This window comes from Anas acuta, chromosome 8 (assembly GCF_963932015.1).
Source record: "Anas acuta chromosome 8, bAnaAcu1.1, whole genome shotgun sequence".
In the NCBI taxonomy this organism is placed as follows: Eukaryota; Metazoa; Chordata; class Aves; order Anseriformes; family Anatidae; genus Anas; species Anas acuta.
In genome coordinates, this window is record NC_088986.1 from 13,432,036 (window position 1) to 13,450,433 (window position 18,398).

An 18,398-nucleotide genomic window follows, 5' to 3' on the forward strand; every position below is an offset into this window, starting at 1 on the left:
ATCGCCCCTGAGGAGCTGATGGGTTCCTTGGCAGGCAGCACCTTACCAGGAACTGCCTGGGAACACAGAGGCCACACATCTCCTTATCACGTTGATTTAATGCTTATGTCTGATAGAGGATACAGTACTGAACATCTGCAAGCAGAGGAAGATTGTATGAAGACAGACATTGCCCATTAAATTACACTTGGCCTCTTTTCACGTGGTGTCCCAAGGCTCCTTATGTAACCATGAAGGCTTGGAGCCTTGGTAAATTTCCAGCCATGACTGTGAACAAAACAAAACTTGATTTGTTTTAGATTGTTCATCAGAGTACAGGGTTCTGGCTTTCCTACTGAGATCTAAGGTGTTCAACCTGGGGAAATCATTTCTTAAAGATTCAGCTGGAGTGAATCATCTGACTTAACCTAAATGTGTATAACATTTCATTTTGTCTTAGTTAAGACACCCTAACACACAATGGAACACTAGTAATTTGGAGTGTTTGAGCAAGGAAAGAATGTTGGATAGTGCAAAAAATATTAATCCATAAATGCCTTATATTTCTCAGGCATGATTTTATCTAGAACTCCAGAAAAACACTTAGAGCAAGTGATAAATGAAACCAAATTTTTTGATGAAAAAATATTATACTCTAATTGAATTTAATTTTAATGTTTAGAATTTCAGAATGCACAATACCTTTTTCATATCTGTTAAGTCTGCTACAATAATCTATAACACCAGTGTGTATTGTTCTTTGCTAAAATCCCTTGGATGTTTAAAAACCTAGCTGGAAAAGATATATTCTATTACATTTTGTAGGATTTTCCCATAGTATCTGACAGCAGTTGTAGAGAATGTTAGGAAGCACTAACCCTGGCCAAGACATTCATTGAAGAAATTTTTTCTTGATTTAACATACACAAGAAAATGGTAAAACTGAGATTATAGTTCAGAAAAGACTAAGCTCTCAGAGAACTCTTCTTTAGCCACCAGATAGACAAACACTCCATTATTAACAGAATGCTTAACTGTATAACACATTAATATCAGTTTTGTAGGACATACAAACAAAATTGTCATGCATACTTAAACAGAAAATTATTTGTGAAAAATGTAGGTCCTGATGGGAAGCCAGTGGGCTAGACCATTCACTTCAACAAGCTTTTGTTTGTTTCTTAAACCTTTGAAACTAAGGAGAACTGAATTTCCTTCTTTAATATGGAAAGAGTATGCAACAGATGCCAGAATCAGTACATTAATAGTGCACAGCGCTTCAGCACCCTGAAGTACTGTGCACTGTAAACTAGTAATGGATAAAAGCTTTCAGAAGATAGCTGTATGGTTTTGACAATTATTACAAAGATTCCTAAAATATATTAGTTATGGTTTATTCTTCACTACATTGTTCATAAAGTTAGCTCAAGGTCAATACTATGTGTGCTTTGCCCGTCTTTGAACACTCCTAACAAACCTAAATCTCGCTTGCTTCTGTCCCCTTTCCACCAGCTGCAGAGTCCCAACAGACCACTAGATTATAATAAATTAGTAGTGGTTTAATCTGATTTTACTATCTAGCTCTCACCTTCAGAAAGCTTTCCTTAACTGTCTGTAAAATCCCTCGTCTCTCACGCTCATACAGCATTTTTATGGCATGGAACTGCCAGCATATCTCAGTGTTTCTTCCATGACTGTTTGCTGGTTCAGTTTCAGCCTGGTGTTGTTCATTTTTCAGGCTTTCAGCCTGGCGCTTGACCTCACACTGTGGTGACAGGTCCAAAGTACCAGTCTCCACACTCGATGCAAATGCAGTGGTGGAAGACATCAAGCTGATGAGAGCTGGAAGTGCTATGGTAAGGGGAAGACTTGTTTACCAGAGGCTGGATTACTCAGGCTCTAACATGAATGTCATAAAGATGCCACCCATCTGAAATGTCCTGTCCAGTATGAAATATATGTTCACTTTGATGCTTAGACCTTCAGACACAATCCCACAATGATCTATCCTGCCATGTAAGCTTTAAGGCTGAACTTCAATTTGTTTTCCACAGAAAAATGAAAACATGACATTGTCCTGACAGAACTTCCTGAAGTACATGCAACCATCCTTGTGCCTGAATACCTGACCATTTACAGGAAGTGTTGATTGGTTTGAGGTAGTGACAAGGTAAGTGAGGAAATTTTTTAATGCATAATTATATTTTTTCTAATGCATACTTTCTATTTCATAGAGAATGAAGAAATTTTGTGTATCTTTTTTCATTCCTCAGCATTGTTTCTATTCCTTAAACTACTCTGATATACCATCTAATTTCATTTTGAGAGTAAAGCAATAGCATTTTTGTCAGTTACCCACACTTTCCCTTTTTGTTACCACTCATAAACCCTGAACACCTGGGATTGCTAAAAGCTTCCCCTTGCTCCACTGACGCATTTGTGAATGTCTATCTTTTCCTCTTAATTATTGTTTGGGGGAAGTAAATGTATATCTGGGGCCAATATGGAGATTATTCATAGTATTCTGGTTAAACAGCTTCAGTGGTTCCTCTGGGTAGAAGTTTACAGGAGTGTCTTTTAAATTTTTATAGTTTCTTTTTTTTTTTTTTTGTACAGTCTTTTTTTTCCATTCATCAGACTCTCTAATGTAGTAATCTACCTTCATGTTTATAACAGACTTCTTTGTTGCATATAATGAAGTAGATAGTAAACAAGTATTACTAAAAGTTTTTTAAAATGTGCAAATACATAGAAATGTATATATATATACTTTTTTATTGTAGAAAATATTTGTTAGGTTTAATGTTTCCCTAAGAACTGATAGTGCTGAATACCATTAATATTTTATATATCAAATATTTTTATTTATTCAACTGCACTAGTTGACCCAAGGCATTAATTAATGAAAATCATTTCCATTACAGTCTACAAGCAATTCCTTAAAAGCTGCACTATAACATGCTTTAAAGATATATGTGTTTTTCATGGTTCAATTATTGTCATGGCAAATATCCAGACTGGTGAATAAAGACAATAAAATACCCTATAAGAAGCTAGAGGCCCCTGAACACTTTTATTATACTGTACACACTGGAATCAATGAAAGTTTTTAGGTACTATAGTCTGGGAAGCCATCTGGTTTGTTCTATTCTGAACAAAGAAAGCCATTTTTATATTCGTACTTTTTCCCTTATTGGAGGGGAGTACTTATGCTTCTGTAGCTAAGACTGTGTCAGCACTTCCTTTATTAAACCCATTATAATTACCAAAAGAGAGACTGGAGAGTTTTGAAGTATCTACAGGTGGGTGAGAGGGAGGTGTGAGAACAGAGCAGCTGGGGACCTTCTTGCTGGTCCAGCTGTGCACGTTAACCCAGCTGAACTTCACAAACAGTGATCTCATTGGAGCATCTGTGAACGAATTTCACAAATGTAATTAAAATATCTAGCTAGTACTTGGTACAGAGATCACTGAAAGAGCAGGAGTCTATCCGTTCAGGTAACTGGTCATGCTTTAGAGACTAGTTCACATCTCCAAGTGAGATCACCCTCACTAGGGGCAGGGAGGAGTTGCTGGGCAGGGTCTGGGGACAGACGTGGGAGAAGGGGATGGAGCTGTCTGCAGAACAGAGCTTGGAGTCTATCTTGGAATATCATGTGGCCTGGTGTCCCTCCTTCTCCTACACTGTGGCTTGGCCTGTAGCAGGGCAGCAGTGAGGCAGGTCTTCAGGCCTGGCAGTGTCCCAGGCATATCCACAGTTTGTCACCCTGCAGGCAGGGAACACTTGGCTACACTGTGGCTCTATGCTGGTGCCTGGCAATTACTAATACCTGGCAGTGTTGGAGCCTGGCAATTACTGGTACTTGGCTGTGTTGGTACAAAATAGCAGAAGACAGGGAGAATGCCAATGGCATTTTGAAACTCTGAAGTGAAACTTTCCAACCCTGACATACAGGCAATAGAGTCTCATGAAGTTCTCTTACTGATTTCTGCTACTTCTATGATTTCCATGGGGCTGTTTTTAAACCATTAACCAGACTGAGCATTACTACGTGTGAAATTTAACACCTCTACACTGTCTTTGCCATACTTGAAGAATATTTTTTTTTTTTTTTTTTTTTTTTTTTTCAGGATTTAATTGAAATTTTACTTCAGAGGCTTCTAGAGCCAGGATCTACTGAAATGGAAGGTAGCTGACAAAGCTGTCGTGGTTTAATAAGATTGCTTCACCACATTCCAGAAATATTAATGCATCCAACCATAATTCAAACTGTTTCTGTTTGTCCAAGAGCTGGGAATATCGTGATACAGCTTTGTCACCACATACATCAATGACACAGCAAATTTCTGTTCAGTAGAAAATGGCTTTCACAAGATATATCACATTATTCTTGCAGTTCTTTCCACCCATCAGCATTATCCTGGAGGAATAAATAAGTGGTGTGATTTACATTTTTCATATACTGGGTTTGGAGATATCTAGTATCATTCACTTCAGCTAAAGACTATGTACTCTAAGGCATGTTTCTGCCCTGATGAATCACTCCAAAATGTTATGATCTGTTTATCTGGATTCTGGAAGATAAGTCACTCTGCTCTGATCTTCCCAGGTTAGGTTCTGAATGATGATGTAATTCATGTTTATGAAATTGCTTGCAAATAGTTAGCATGGAAGTTCAACTTAATCTCCATATTTGTGTAGTTTTTAGGAAACTTATTTTCAGACACATGGATATTTTATTTTATTACATTTACTCATCTTGATTTCTCCTGTGACCAAAAAATTCTTCCCCCAGCTGCTTTGTTCTTAATTTTAAGTGAGCAATTACTTCATGATATGTTACTTTTGTAGTATAAGCTATTCCCAGAACAGGAGAAACAGACAGGGTGTGCCCAGGATATCTCCAAATTCTACTCTCATTGTTTTTATCTGTTTTTCATGCTGCAATTTCTTTTACGGTATTAGTCTTAGCAGGGTGGTTGCAATGTGATTTTCACAAATTAGATTTTCCTTTCCCAATTATGTTGTACTCTATTTATGGTTGTTCCACTAAAATTTAACTTCTAATGTTGTTTTTGTAGGCTTGACAATTCCCTTGTCTTTCTGTTTCTCATGAAAAATGCAGAAATTCAGCTGCAGCTCTTTATAGTGTCCATTAAATTCTTTAAGAGATTCTTGTGCAGTCTTAGAAAGATAGTCACTAATGAGGTATGATTGCCATATCTTGGCTGAGTACTTAAAAAAACACTGACCTGTTCATTATAAAATCTAATTTTAAAAGATGTGGCATTTATATCTTATTTAGAAAACTCATACTTCAACTGGGGGAAAAAAAAAAAAAAAAAAAATCTTACATAAACCTAGTATTGCACTTGTAAATAATTTATGAATGAGAATTCCATGGAAGGAAGAAGTTGTTTATAAAAACTACAAAATTCACTATGCTTTCTCAGATATTTCTGGTCTCACAAAAATGTGCAAAGTCATGCCATTCAGGAAGCTTCAATTAAGTAATTTATTTATGCAAATGTTGAATGTAGTAAGTTAATTAGAACAGCAATGGGTGTTTGCTAGAGATTCCAAGTTTGGCAGGCTAATCACTCTACTCTGGCATGCTGCATGTCATTTGTCCCTTAGGCTTCCCATAAAAATGAGTCAAAACTCCTCATAAAAATGAAAGATTGCTTCAAAATCAGGAGCTATGTCCTGAAAATGTTCTAAATAGGATTTGGTGGGTTTGAGGGAATGGATTTGCAACAGATGCTGAGACCCAAGAGAGAGGAAGTGAAGATGAAATTAATAAATTCTCCATCCAAATTGCATTTTCAGGTAGGGTATGACTCAAGATTCAGACCTGTCCAGGTATGCACACAAGAGCCAGACTCACGCTTTTCAATATCATACTGAATCTATTGACACCCTCACAAAAAGGGCAAGGTAAATGTTCACCTGTAAAACAAAAAATAGAGAGAGAGAACAAACAAACAAAAAAAAAAAAAAAAAAAGAAACAACAACAAAAACACCTTGAATTTGCCTTGTATTTACCTTGAATTTCATTGCTTTCCATTTCAAGAAGAAGATGATCCTAGATAAGTCTGGCAAAGAAAGTAAATCTGTCTGGTACTCCAACCACAGAAAACCAATGCTAATCATAGAATCATGGAATCATTAAGATTGGAAAAGACCTCCAAGATCATCTCATCCAACCATCACCTTACTACAAATATCACCCACTAAACCATGTCCCTAAGCACCATGTCCAGCATTTCCTTGAACACCCCCAGAAATGGTGACTTCACCACTTCTCTGGACAATCCATTCCAATGCCTGACTGCTCTTTCTGAGAAGAAATGTCTCCTAATTTGTAACCTAAACCTCCCCTGGCATAACTTGAGGCCATTCCCTCTAGTCCTATCACTAGTTACCTGCGAGAAGAAGCCAACCCCCTGCTCCTCAGCACTTCCTTCCAGGTAGATGTCAAAAGCTACATGCTTAAATATATTTGTACTTTCAGCTTCAAAGACTTGTCACCAACGTGATGCGTATGATACAATTTTAGTCATATTTGTCATGTGGTGTAGAGGTAGAGTCAGTTACATGTAGTATCTGAACTTTAATTCAAATATCAGTTGTTCTTTCTGATTATTATTTATACATTGACTTACTTGAATTCTGAAGATGTTGACGGTCCATTTTTTTGTATTGCATAGCTCTTTCAGTTCAATCTTTTTTTTTTTCCCGATTGAGTAAAGTAGTTATATATGGTCCCTTATTATTATTTTTGTTAGCTTCTTTTACACTTGAAAGGATGAAAGAAATTCCATTTAATTACTCTGTTTTGGCGTGCGCTGTTGTGGACTGAGAACACACACTTCACACTGTCCTTCCGATAATTCTGACAGTACTGTCTGAAATAGTAAAATCATAGGTCAGAAATTTGGGAATATGCCACAATTCACATTGCACTATGACTGGAAAGTCAGTTAGCCTATTATGCATGTGTGTCTTTGTGTATGGTCCATATTAAAATAATTAATCTTCATGACATGTAACATAGGAGTGGCAAAGGCACAGAACTGCCAGCATAATATCCACAGAGCTGTAATGATGTTACAGTGAATTTACTGTGTTTTCATTGAATCATCCATGCCTTTAATGAAAATGGTAGGCGCTTTTTTTTTTTTTTTTTTTTTTTTCCTAAACTCTATTTAGTATTTATAGCTGCTTGGAGAGAAATTCATAGAGATGTATGCATGGAGGAGTAGTGATGTCCTTTAGTAGTACTTTAAAAAAAAATAATTTCAGAAGAACCCTCACAATTAGATCTTTAGCCCACTGGTAATTGCCTTGCAGTTCTGATAAGAAAATAGTTAAATGTCTCATATTACTGTGAAAGTAAAAACTGATTTTATTTTTATTTTTTTTAAAGAACTAATACACACCTTTGTTTTTCTGGAATGTGCCTATTTCTTCACTATGTTCAGCCTTCAGGGTGGGCAATATGTTTTAGTCCTTCTGCTCTTTCTCCAGCTTTTCAGTTTCAATCCTTCAATTAAGTGAGAACAACATCGACTATTGTTCTCCCCCTCACATTTTTTCACAATACCGATTTGTTTTAATATCGGGAGATACTGAAGATTTTCTATTTATTACTGGTGAAATGGCTAGTCATCATTTCATCCCAGGGGAAGAATCACATATCCAACTGGAAGGAAAATATCACCTGTTAAAAGCAACTGGTGATTGATATTTTGATGGAATGTAGTAACAAAAGTGAGGATTATACCTTCAGTGACTTTTCTGAGAAATTTTAAAACTCTATATAAATCTCCTAATCCCACCAACAGCTCCATTTTTACAACTGCTACATGTTCTTATGTCAGCTTCTCCTGTCTGTGCTCTCAAAAAGACTGTGATAGCCGAAATAGAAGAGAAATCCCTTGCCAGTGCTCAGTATTTTCTCTAGCTGACAGTGAATACCTGCACAGAGACGTTCTGCAAGAAGCATTCATTGCTGGGCAGCACCCCATTGGTAAGTGGCAGCAGAGCTACAGTGCAGGTGATAGAAAAGCCATCTAACTTAAGGTTTGCTGATGAACAGAAGTGTAAGAGCTTTGGATCCACAGAAGTGTCTGTGGCCAATTTCTCTGTTGTGGTTTTCCTTTTTTCATTATTTTTGACATTCCAGAGATGAGGCTTTGTTATATAACACAAGTCTATGGCAGTGGACCAGGAGAGATAAGAATTCACTGAGATATAGAACATACAGACTAAGAAAATATGTGAAAAATTGAAATGACAAGGGTGGGTTGATAGCTTGTTGTTATTGAGCTATAGCACCTTGGTTGGAGAATTAGGTAGTTGGAGACAGAGTAAAATAAAATATGTGCTGACTATGCCTAGAGAGCAAAAGCTGAAATATTTAAACCTCCCAAATCACGGCTTATGATAGATAGATAGACCAATTTGACTTTAACACAGGAATGCTAGAGATAAAGTATGATATATTGCTGATGAAGTGTCATTTCAACATGTTATACTGGACTTGTATACATCAGTAAATAAAATAAAATGTCAAAAAGAAGTCCACACAACCACCAAGTAAAATATTTCAATGCATAATCAAATATGAACATGTACTAGAAAACAATAGGAAGAGGAAAATGAACTTAACAGGAACTAGAAAATAAAGTATGCAAGAAAGAGCCTTTAATACTGACCTCATTTATTTGGAATTATTTTCTGCTAATATTTAAGCAATTTTATATGGATTATTTCCATTTACCCAAGCTACTCCTTTTATGTTGATTGTTTTTCCTATCATCTGAAGAATTAAAAGGGTCATATCTCAGCTGTTCTTTGGCAGTTCAAACAGGATTTCTTGCCTTGTCTCTTACAAACTTGAGCAAAGATCCTATGTTTAGACCAATATAATTTTCCTTTTCTCACATAATCAGCCTGTTATACTAGCCTCATTGGAAGAGGTAGTGATGGAACCATCATTTCCCCTGATTTTCCACCCTTTTCATCACACTCCAGATATTAATAAAATCCCAGCTGTGCTCCAAAGCATTTATTTTCTTCTACAAGCACAGGTCCTAAAATTAGAAATGATCCCTGGTAAAAAAAAAAGGTTTCATCTGATGGGGGGGGGGGGGGAAGGCAAATTACAGTTAAAGTTACATCAATTGATTTTTAGGTATAATGAAATAAATTCAATCTAACTTCTATCAAGTTTCTCTAACAGCCTTATTCTTCCCATCAGTCTACCTGCAAGGAATGTTACATCAAAATGCCATTCTGTCCAAAGCAGACTTTTTCTAGTCTGCCAAACTCTGCACTTACTTTTGCAAATTAATTTCATTGGACATCAGATCATTACATAATAATCTTATGAAATAAATGTCATCACAATGTATTGTAAATAGATTGGGTTTCGCTAGATTCTGTGACCCTAAACAAAATCTGACTTTTTTTTTTTTCCTTAATGATAGTGTAGTTAATTCATCTAACAGTTTGATTAACATATATCTCAAATAGAGTAAGGATTGTTACAAGACTGTACAATGTAATACTGAAAATGTCTGGACTCACAGACATTATGTACTTGTTAACACCAGAAATATTGTCACATTTCCTTCTGCTGGTGAAAACAAAAAGAACTTCTTTGGGTTGTCAGATGAGCATAGCATTTGCAAATATTAATTTTAAAAAATGATAATTGTGGTTTTAAATGATAACATAAATTATACTAAATTTCAGTTTTTCCTCTCATGAGGACACTCTCCCAACTGAAACAGAGAACAGGCACTCTTATACTAAATTATGAGGAAAACAACATACAAACAAACTCCCCATAACTTTTCTGAAACTTCCAAAATTAATACAAATCTCCTGGAACTGAGAAATTCAAGGTGGGTGTTTTTCAAGGGGAGATAAATAAAGCATGCCTGGCTTCCCATTTTGCATGGGTACGTGCATTTACATACACAAATATTTCCTGGAAGCTTCCTCAATCTTTTATTTATTTACAGTAAATGTTTATTGCATATGCCCTTTTCAGAGGCAATGTTTTCTTCCAAATCTTTTTTGGATGTAAAACTGCAGATTTATATTCTGTTTTATTAGCACAGCTGTGACCATGGGTAAGTCAGATATAGTATACAGGTCCTTTTTTCTTGCTATTAAGAAAAAAACCTATATCTACTAATATTTTTTTTTTCATTACAATATCCTTGGTGAAGCTCTAAGAAGCACTTTTACTCAAACAAAGGAATTTTAAAATAACGATTTCTTTTACTGATGAGGGCAAGTCCAGTAAGAATGCTGTGTTAAAACTTGTTTCGCATGACAAATATCACAAATAGTATGGGGATCTCTTAAATGATGCAGTGAAATTGTTGGTTCTCTCCAGGGAGGGGAAAAAAATAGACAGTGTAATATTGTCCTGGTCCTTTTGAAACTATGCAGATTGAATACATTGATTTGTAACTATAAGCAGTAATTCCTGAAAATGAGTGTTGTGCCCCTCTAGCTTTCTGAATGTTTGCTGCTATCTGATGGAGAGAGAAAAAAAAAAATATATATATATATATATTATTGACGATAATCAGCGGAAATTAATTCTGTGTATTCAGCAAAAAGAATATTCACCATATTGTGGGATGTGCCTGCTTCGGTGCCATGTACCATAGGCCAATGCTGTGTCTCTATAACAGTTCCTTTATTTCCGAGCTTATCCTACAGACTGTGAGTGGTGTCTTTTGAAGAAAACAGTTATTAGACCATCTGATTAGTGTTAATACCGTCAGTCCAATTTTGCATATTACTAAAACCACGGTGGACTGAAGTGAATAATGTCCACTTGTTAGAGGTTAATGCAGCTGACATGATGATAATTATCCTAATATGTTCTCATCAGATTAACATTACCATGTTCGTTGCATTAAATATACCTATAAAGATCAATACGAAAAGCTTAATGAACGTTATATTGCTGCCACATTGCATGGTAGTACAGTGTAAGAATTCATCTGTTCTTAGTAATACAAATATATCGTCTTTTTTCTTACAGTAGTACATTGATTGGATTGGTTGGAGATGCCATGTTGTCTCTAATATTGTAAATTTTAAAGAAAAGACTAAAAAGATTGATTAATATACCAATATTGACTCATTTATTGTATTCTTGCCTAGAAGAGGGAGTAGAGTATTACTGACATCTCTTACAGGTTTTTTTGTTTGTTTGTTTTTGGTTTTGTTTCTAGAGCACTTGTCAAATTAGTTAGTTTCCTCATAATTTATTTGGAACAATGCACTGAAAAATATTTTAAAACCTTGGTACAAGAGCATATAAACAGAAGTCCAAGAGATGATTAAAGAGCACAGAGCTCAGTTTCAAAATGTTTTCTCATATCCAGGGCCTAAGAATTTTCAGTAGGATATGAGAAATTTAAAAGTAATTTACCTTTTCTCCAAATAAAAAATAATAATAATTAAAAACACACACACACACACATAAAATCATTGTGCAGTTTCTGCTGCCTGTATTTGTAATGGCAGTGCAAATGGGCAAAAAGACCTAATATACTTTACTCCTCTCTGATATAATCCTCAATAGCTAAGCACAGCATAACCCAAAGTAAGTTTATTATAAGTAAATCAAAATAGACTTTCCTGTCTGTCAAAGGAAGATCTGTCTTGAAACTGTAAATTCTTTTTCTGAAGTCTTCTCTTTTAAATCTTACACCCTAAAAAGCAGTTGTCTCTTAATATAAATTGTGTTCCTAGTGTATAAACAATATAGTTCAATAGTGAAGTATTTTTAAAATGTGATTTAAGAAACAATCCAAACTACAGTGGCACATAATTCATCACAACTTTCCAAAGTTGTCTAGTAGTCCCCTATGGGGAGGGAATCTTTGTGCAACAGAATTTCTTCACTTCTTAAAAAAACTTTTTTTTCATGCCTTTTTCCTTACTTCTGTACTGTAAAACTTGACATCTGTTCCCTGGCTGTCTTCTTAACTCTGGAGTTTTGTATGCAGACACAGGGAAATTCCATTCCAGGTGCCCCCTCATACATAGTTCACTTTATTTAATTTGTTTCTGCAATTTCACTGATAGGAAAAAAAAAAAAAAAAAAAAAAAAAAAAAAAAAAAGGAATTAAAAAAAAGTTCTGTCTGAAGTCATTAGTTTTCCATCAAGAGTAACACAGAACCATTATATTGTCTATAGCTTGTGACAACTCTAGATTTGGTCACCATTGCACTGCAATATCAGCATGCATATTACATTTTCATGTAAAACAAGAATGGGTATTTGCCTGGAATATTTAATTCATTAACAAGATAACAATAACACATTAAAAATACAATAGCAAAAGTGCTGTGCGAGCCTTCATGAAAACTAAGATTTTAAATGATTGGTCTTCATTTATTTTCCTTTCATTTCATTTTTAAAAGCAACATAATAATTTATAGCAGCTACCTGAAGTAAATTTGGCATTTAAAATACTCTGAATATTTATTTTTTTATAATGAGGTATACTTAACAATCCATTTTTTTTAGCTTTTCTGAGAGCACAACTGTGAAAAGAAAATGAGGAAACGTGTACAAACATTTCATTGACTTGATAAACCTTAAGAGTACAGAGGTAAATGTTCAGCAAAGTTAAATGTCTTTTTACTCCTTAGTACACATCACTCCATACTTTTCTCTCTCATTCACCACTCTGTAGCTGTGTCTTTGCCTCTGCAAGCAGCACTTTCCTGGCACACACACATGCTACCAAGATGCAGCATTATCCACTTCTGTAAACTTGTCTAGCTCCATTGATTTTAGTAGCACAAGGCAGATCTACACCATCTGATGAGCTGACCCTTAGAGTCTTACCTTTTTTCATTGCTGCATGCCAGACAATTTTTCTTTGCACAGTTGTGTTTTGACAGTACAGTCTGAGTGACTTAACCAAAAAAAAAAAAAAAAAAAAAAAAAAAAAAAAAAAAAACTAATTGCTTCAATTTCAGGCCTAAGGAATCTTTAATACGAGAACGTTTATTAGAAAACAGTTTTAAAAGTTTATCACAGTCCAGAACCCTTCCTGTTATTAACAACTCACACTACCAAAATGATAGTCCTTCCTCCCATATTGCAACACATAAACTTAATTACCATTTGACATGAAAATGAAAAAGTTGAATTTGTCAGGGTTACTTGGTAATGTGCTAATGACAGTAAAGTAAGTATAAAGGTATGTTCCAGTGTTCGTCATTTGGTTGGTTTGTTTGTTTTGATTTTTTTTTATTCCAGATTACAAACAGTGGCTACTAATATTGTTATAATTTGAAGATGTGACACTGTCTTCCTAATGCAGTGGAAACACAGCATTTATAAGATCTGGGGTTCAAAAACTATAGCAGTCCTAACAGGAAAAAAAATGTACAAGACTCAGTCCCACTGCTGAGTTCCATTCAGAGTGCAATCTGGACAGTGAGGTGGGCTGGCTTCTTAAAATTTTCTCTAACTTTCCTCTTAGTTCATATAGTCATTCTGCTATTCCATCATCCAGTGATTACACAGGATACATGAGCAAGGAATTGACTCATCTGATATTTTTGGTTAGACCACTCCACAAATATATTAAATTTGTGAACTGACATATAGAACCCTATGATTAATTTATTGGGCCACACTGAATATGGATAAATTAGAATATAGGTCCTCAGTTCAGGTTAGGTTAAATATTGTGACTAATTCATTATATCAGAAGGAAATAGATCCCAGTTTTAGTATGTGTAAAGAAATGGTCTCTTATATTGTAGTCTATCACTATTTTTTGTGTGAAAACAAGTTAGAAAATTTGGCCTTAATGAAGACCCAAGCTAACAATCACAGTCATGAAACATTTTCTGGCCACTCAAAGCTGCATAGAAAAAGACAGAAGTCTTTAGATATAAGTGCTCACTATTTAAAAACACTGGGAGGGAGACAAATATCTTGTTTAATGATCCTTTGGGAGCCAACATATTCATATTATGATCACATAAATCTCTTTTCTGGTTTCTTTACCTGATCCTTTGGCACCCTAAGTATTGCAAAACAGCTATCATTTTCTCATCAGCATCTCAGAAGATGCCACAAATTCACCACATAATTTGTCTCAGATCTGTAATAGATTTGGAACTCATCCTGTTTAAAAATTAAAGGACAATGAACTCAATTTTTTCTTTTGACTTAATAGAAGGCACTTTTCAAAGGTTGTGTTTATGCCTTTTTGACCAGACAAATTAGCCATTATATCTTCTTAAACAATTCATTAGTTACTAATGGCTGCAGTGACATCTGCTGATGACAGTGAAGCTGATCAAGTAATGCTTTCAGTGCTTCTAAATTCATCCACTCATAAATTCCCAGGCTTGCAAAGAGCATAGAGGAACAGGCAGAGATTTACTCTGGAACAATTATTTATATAACCAAAGTCGAAACCTCTAACTGTTCTACCATGACTTGAATCCAGTAGTATACAAACATGAGCTCTGTGGCCAGCAGCTAAAGGAGAAAGCTGTAGAGAATGTAATTTTTATTGGTCACTTACCTTTACATCCTCCACTGATATTTGAGATATTTGACATATAGAGTGTCTACTTTTGCCATTACAATATTTTGATATTGATAGCCCAGAAAAGGGTACAGTCTGGACTTAACAAAAGCACCCACATCACTATGGACAGTGTGATAAACCAGTCAAAGTGGGTGTACATGGTCATAAAATAGCCCTACCATGATAGGCCTGGTCTCTGCTGCAGTCACAGGTCTGGGCAGTAATGTCACATTCATACAAGCTGTTTCCCTGTCACTGGTGACAGATCTGCTAAGAAATAGGCATTAACAATTATTATTTTTTAGAGCTCCAAGCCATGGAACCATCTTACCTTTTACCTTTACATGCAGGACCATCTGTGAGGTTACTGAAAATGATCCAGAAAAAAGTACTGGAAGGTGAGAGAAGATATTTTTTCATAACATGTAAATGTGTATTTGCATTTAAAAGCAATAGGACCCTCCTGTTCCTGTGTTTCCCAAGTTTACAACCTTTACCATTCCTCTAATAGAGTTTGTGGGTTTTTTTGTTGTTTTTTTTTGTTGTTGTTGTTTGCTTGTTTGTTTTGTTGTTGTTGTTGTTGTTGTTTTGTTTGGTTTGGTTTGTGTTTTTTTTAATTTTATTTAATTTTGTTTTGTTTTGTTTTTCTTTCTTCCTCTGACAGTAACAGGGAAAAGTATGTTTAGTTTCCCTTCACATCAAGCTGGTGAACTTACGTTTCAAGAAAGAACTTAGATGTATTGAAATCATCTTTTTTGCTGCAATTAACCAACTGGCAGAAGGACTATAGATATATCACAGGCACATACAGAGAATTTCTGAACATCCTGAAAGAATAGCATGTAGTTTTCCTTGTCCAACAAAGGCACAATGGACCTGATTTATCTTTTAGATCTATCTAAGGAAATACACTGAATCTGGGTTTATTTATACTGAGATTACTTCCTAGTGGTAAAATACATTAATGTGCCCTTAAATTGATGGTTAATTGCCCTTAAAATGATGGATAAAATGGCTTTAGTGACTTATGTGAATAAAGAGAATCCAGTATATTTTGGCAACTTCTTATTCCAGAAACATTTTATTTTATTTTACTTTATATGAACAGTTTAATTTGCATGCTGAACTCCAAGAATTTTCTCACATATTAATAAAGGGATGAAAACCAAGTGAAATTACAGGCACAGATCTAGACATCTGTCCTGCAGAAGCAGAACATGTTGCTTGCATGCAGTTTAGCAAATCATACTTATCTTCTATAAACTAAGCCTCATGCCTAAGTGTCTGTGACCTCAATGATTTGGTTCTCCTTATAAAGCCATTAACACTTCAAATGATTCATAATTTGCTAAATCTGAGTACAGAAATGTTAGAAATAATTCAACTTATTTTTATTTTATTTTGTTTTATTGAAATAAAAAATGCCAGTGCTCAAGTCCAATACCTACATTAAGCAAATCCTAGGTGAAAGATTTTAATAAAACCCTGTTTTAACATTCCCAGGGATAATTTCTTCTTTCCTTGAAAGTAATTAAAAAAAAAAAAAAAAAAAAAAAAAAAAAACGGTTGTTTTCAGATAGAAATTCATGAGCATTCTGGCATTTTTAATGTTTTTAAACTTTTTTCAACCTGTGCAAATTCTCATGAAATAGAAAAACATTTCTTATTCACCTGAATTATAGAGTATTCATAGGATAATTCCATTCAGAAAATGATGGAAAACACAGCAAGTGACCTCAGAGAATCACTCAGCATACTGAATTTCCTCTTGATATAGCAGAGAGCAATTAGATTTTTAGAAGAAAGAAAATATCTATTACCTGTTCGTACTGTTAATGGTCACATCCACAATCCAATACATTTAAACAGTTCCAAGTGATTTAATAATTGCCATTCTCTTACAAAAATATCAATTTTCTCATACCCTTACAATATGGAAGTAGTTTTCTAGTGTGAATGTCTGCATCTGCAATTATTCATATTCAGTGACTTGAATTTTTATAAAAGGTTTTTCTGGCAAATCAGTTTAACTCAGTTTGTAATCCTACTTTGTAATTTAAAAAATTGAATGAATGTTTCTAGAAGCCTTCTTCAGACTCCATTTATAGCATGGGAACCATAAGGGGACTGATTTCCCATCCCTCTGAATATAGTAGTAGATTTTTACTTGGATTAAACTCTTCTTGAAAATAGTTCTTGTATGGAATAGCCTTCAAAAAGGAGCGAGTGCCACAAAGCCCTGGAACAACATATTACAAGCACAACAGTGTTTCCAAACTACCACTTCTCTGTGCTTTCTTCTTCTTTATAGTTGACCACAGCTAGGACAATACCAAGTAACTTAGCTCCACTAAAGCCAATTTTGTATTTTATTTCCATATTTTAAGAAAAAGACACTGTATTATCCTGTTTGTAGCTCAAATACAGGCATAGAACCGAATCTTTAATTGCATACACAGTTATTGCATTGCTCATAAAACAATTTTTTACAGAAATCTTTATTCATGTGGATTTTAGTACAGCCACATAATACAGTTCACTTAAAGAAAGAAGGCAAAAGTACATTTTTTTTTTATATCTGTGTGAGTGTCAGAAAATCAGCTTTCTTAATGATGATGAAAGAAATATATGATATATATCCTATTCACTTCAATTTGTTCACTATTCAAATAATACTTTTCTTGTCCTATTTTTGTCCTGGTTAACTCATTTTAAAATTCAATAGTCTCATTTTGTCTAAAAATCACACTCATCTTTCTCTCAGTTTTGACTTCCGAATCCCACATTTTACTTGTGAACTATGGATACTATTATGTGTTCAGTGTTGCAACTTCTGTACCAATAAAAATCTGGATCAGAAACAGCTTCTGATCTCTCTCCCAAGGACAGTAATGCTTGATTAAATTCTCTATATGCCTTGCTGAAATGTCACTTGGGATATGATTGCCCAGTGTTCTCTGCCCAAGTGCATTGCAAGACCACCATTTGGCTCAGTAAAATTCCTGCATGGGAGGAGGCTCTTAGTTTGCCTACACAGCAGTATTTATGTCTGTTTAAGGGCAAAATCATTCTGTTAGATTAGTGCAGTGATCTAGACAGATGGACAGAGCCAGTGGTACCAAGGCAGTCTCCATCTCAGTGCAGTCCCTAAGGCCCTCAATAGCTGAGCAAGGTCAAAACAGCAAACTGAAACTGTGTCAGGATCAGGTTTAAAGCTATCCCTGAGGCACATACTTCATCCATCTCTCCCATCCACAGAAAAAGTGGGTGAAACTCATATAAGAGGTTCCTGAGGGATGCTTGGGAAAAAGGGAGCACATGTAAGAAAAGAGCTTTTGTTTTTGTGTTTCTGAAGGTTGAAGTATTTCTGTATTTCCTATGTTATAAAAGAAGATAAAAAATGCTTAGTGTAACATTAAAGTTAATCATATTTTTCCTTTTGATTCTATTGAGCTTTGCAATATTTCTGTAATACCCTAAGTAGCACAGTATGGAATGTTTGATTATATTTTAAGATCACAGTGTTTACTGTATTTTTTACAAACACTCAGCTGTTGCATTCATATTTTTATGTCTATATCTTGTACCACACTAGTTATCTCATAACACATGTAGTAATTTGGAACAGTTCTTGGTCCTGTGCTATTTAAGATAAAGAAAAAAGAGAGAAGAAACAACAAAATTGTGGCAAGTAAGGAGAACATGTCACTGTTGCAGAGTGACCTGGATCATTTGCATGGGCATAAGCAACAATATGTATTCCAGTATGTGCAAATGCATCTCTTAGGGAAATGTTTTTGTCTTATCTCCTGGC

At 35.0% G+C, this 18,398-nt stretch overlaps 1 long non-coding RNA gene across 1 annotated transcript in view; it reads left to right on the forward strand.

Moving 5' to 3' along the window:
- The window catches only part of LOC137860507 (uncharacterized), a 31,165-nt gene that overhangs the window by 7,130 nt on the left and 5,637 nt on the right, over nt 1–18,398 (forward strand). The window contains exons 2-4 of the long non-coding RNA XR_011098964.1: nt 1,718–1,835; nt 2,034–2,149; nt 14,935–14,982. This is a non-coding gene — a long non-coding RNA (uncharacterized lncRNA). The remainder of the gene's footprint in view (nt 1–1,717; nt 1,836–2,033; nt 2,150–14,934; nt 14,983–18,398) is intronic.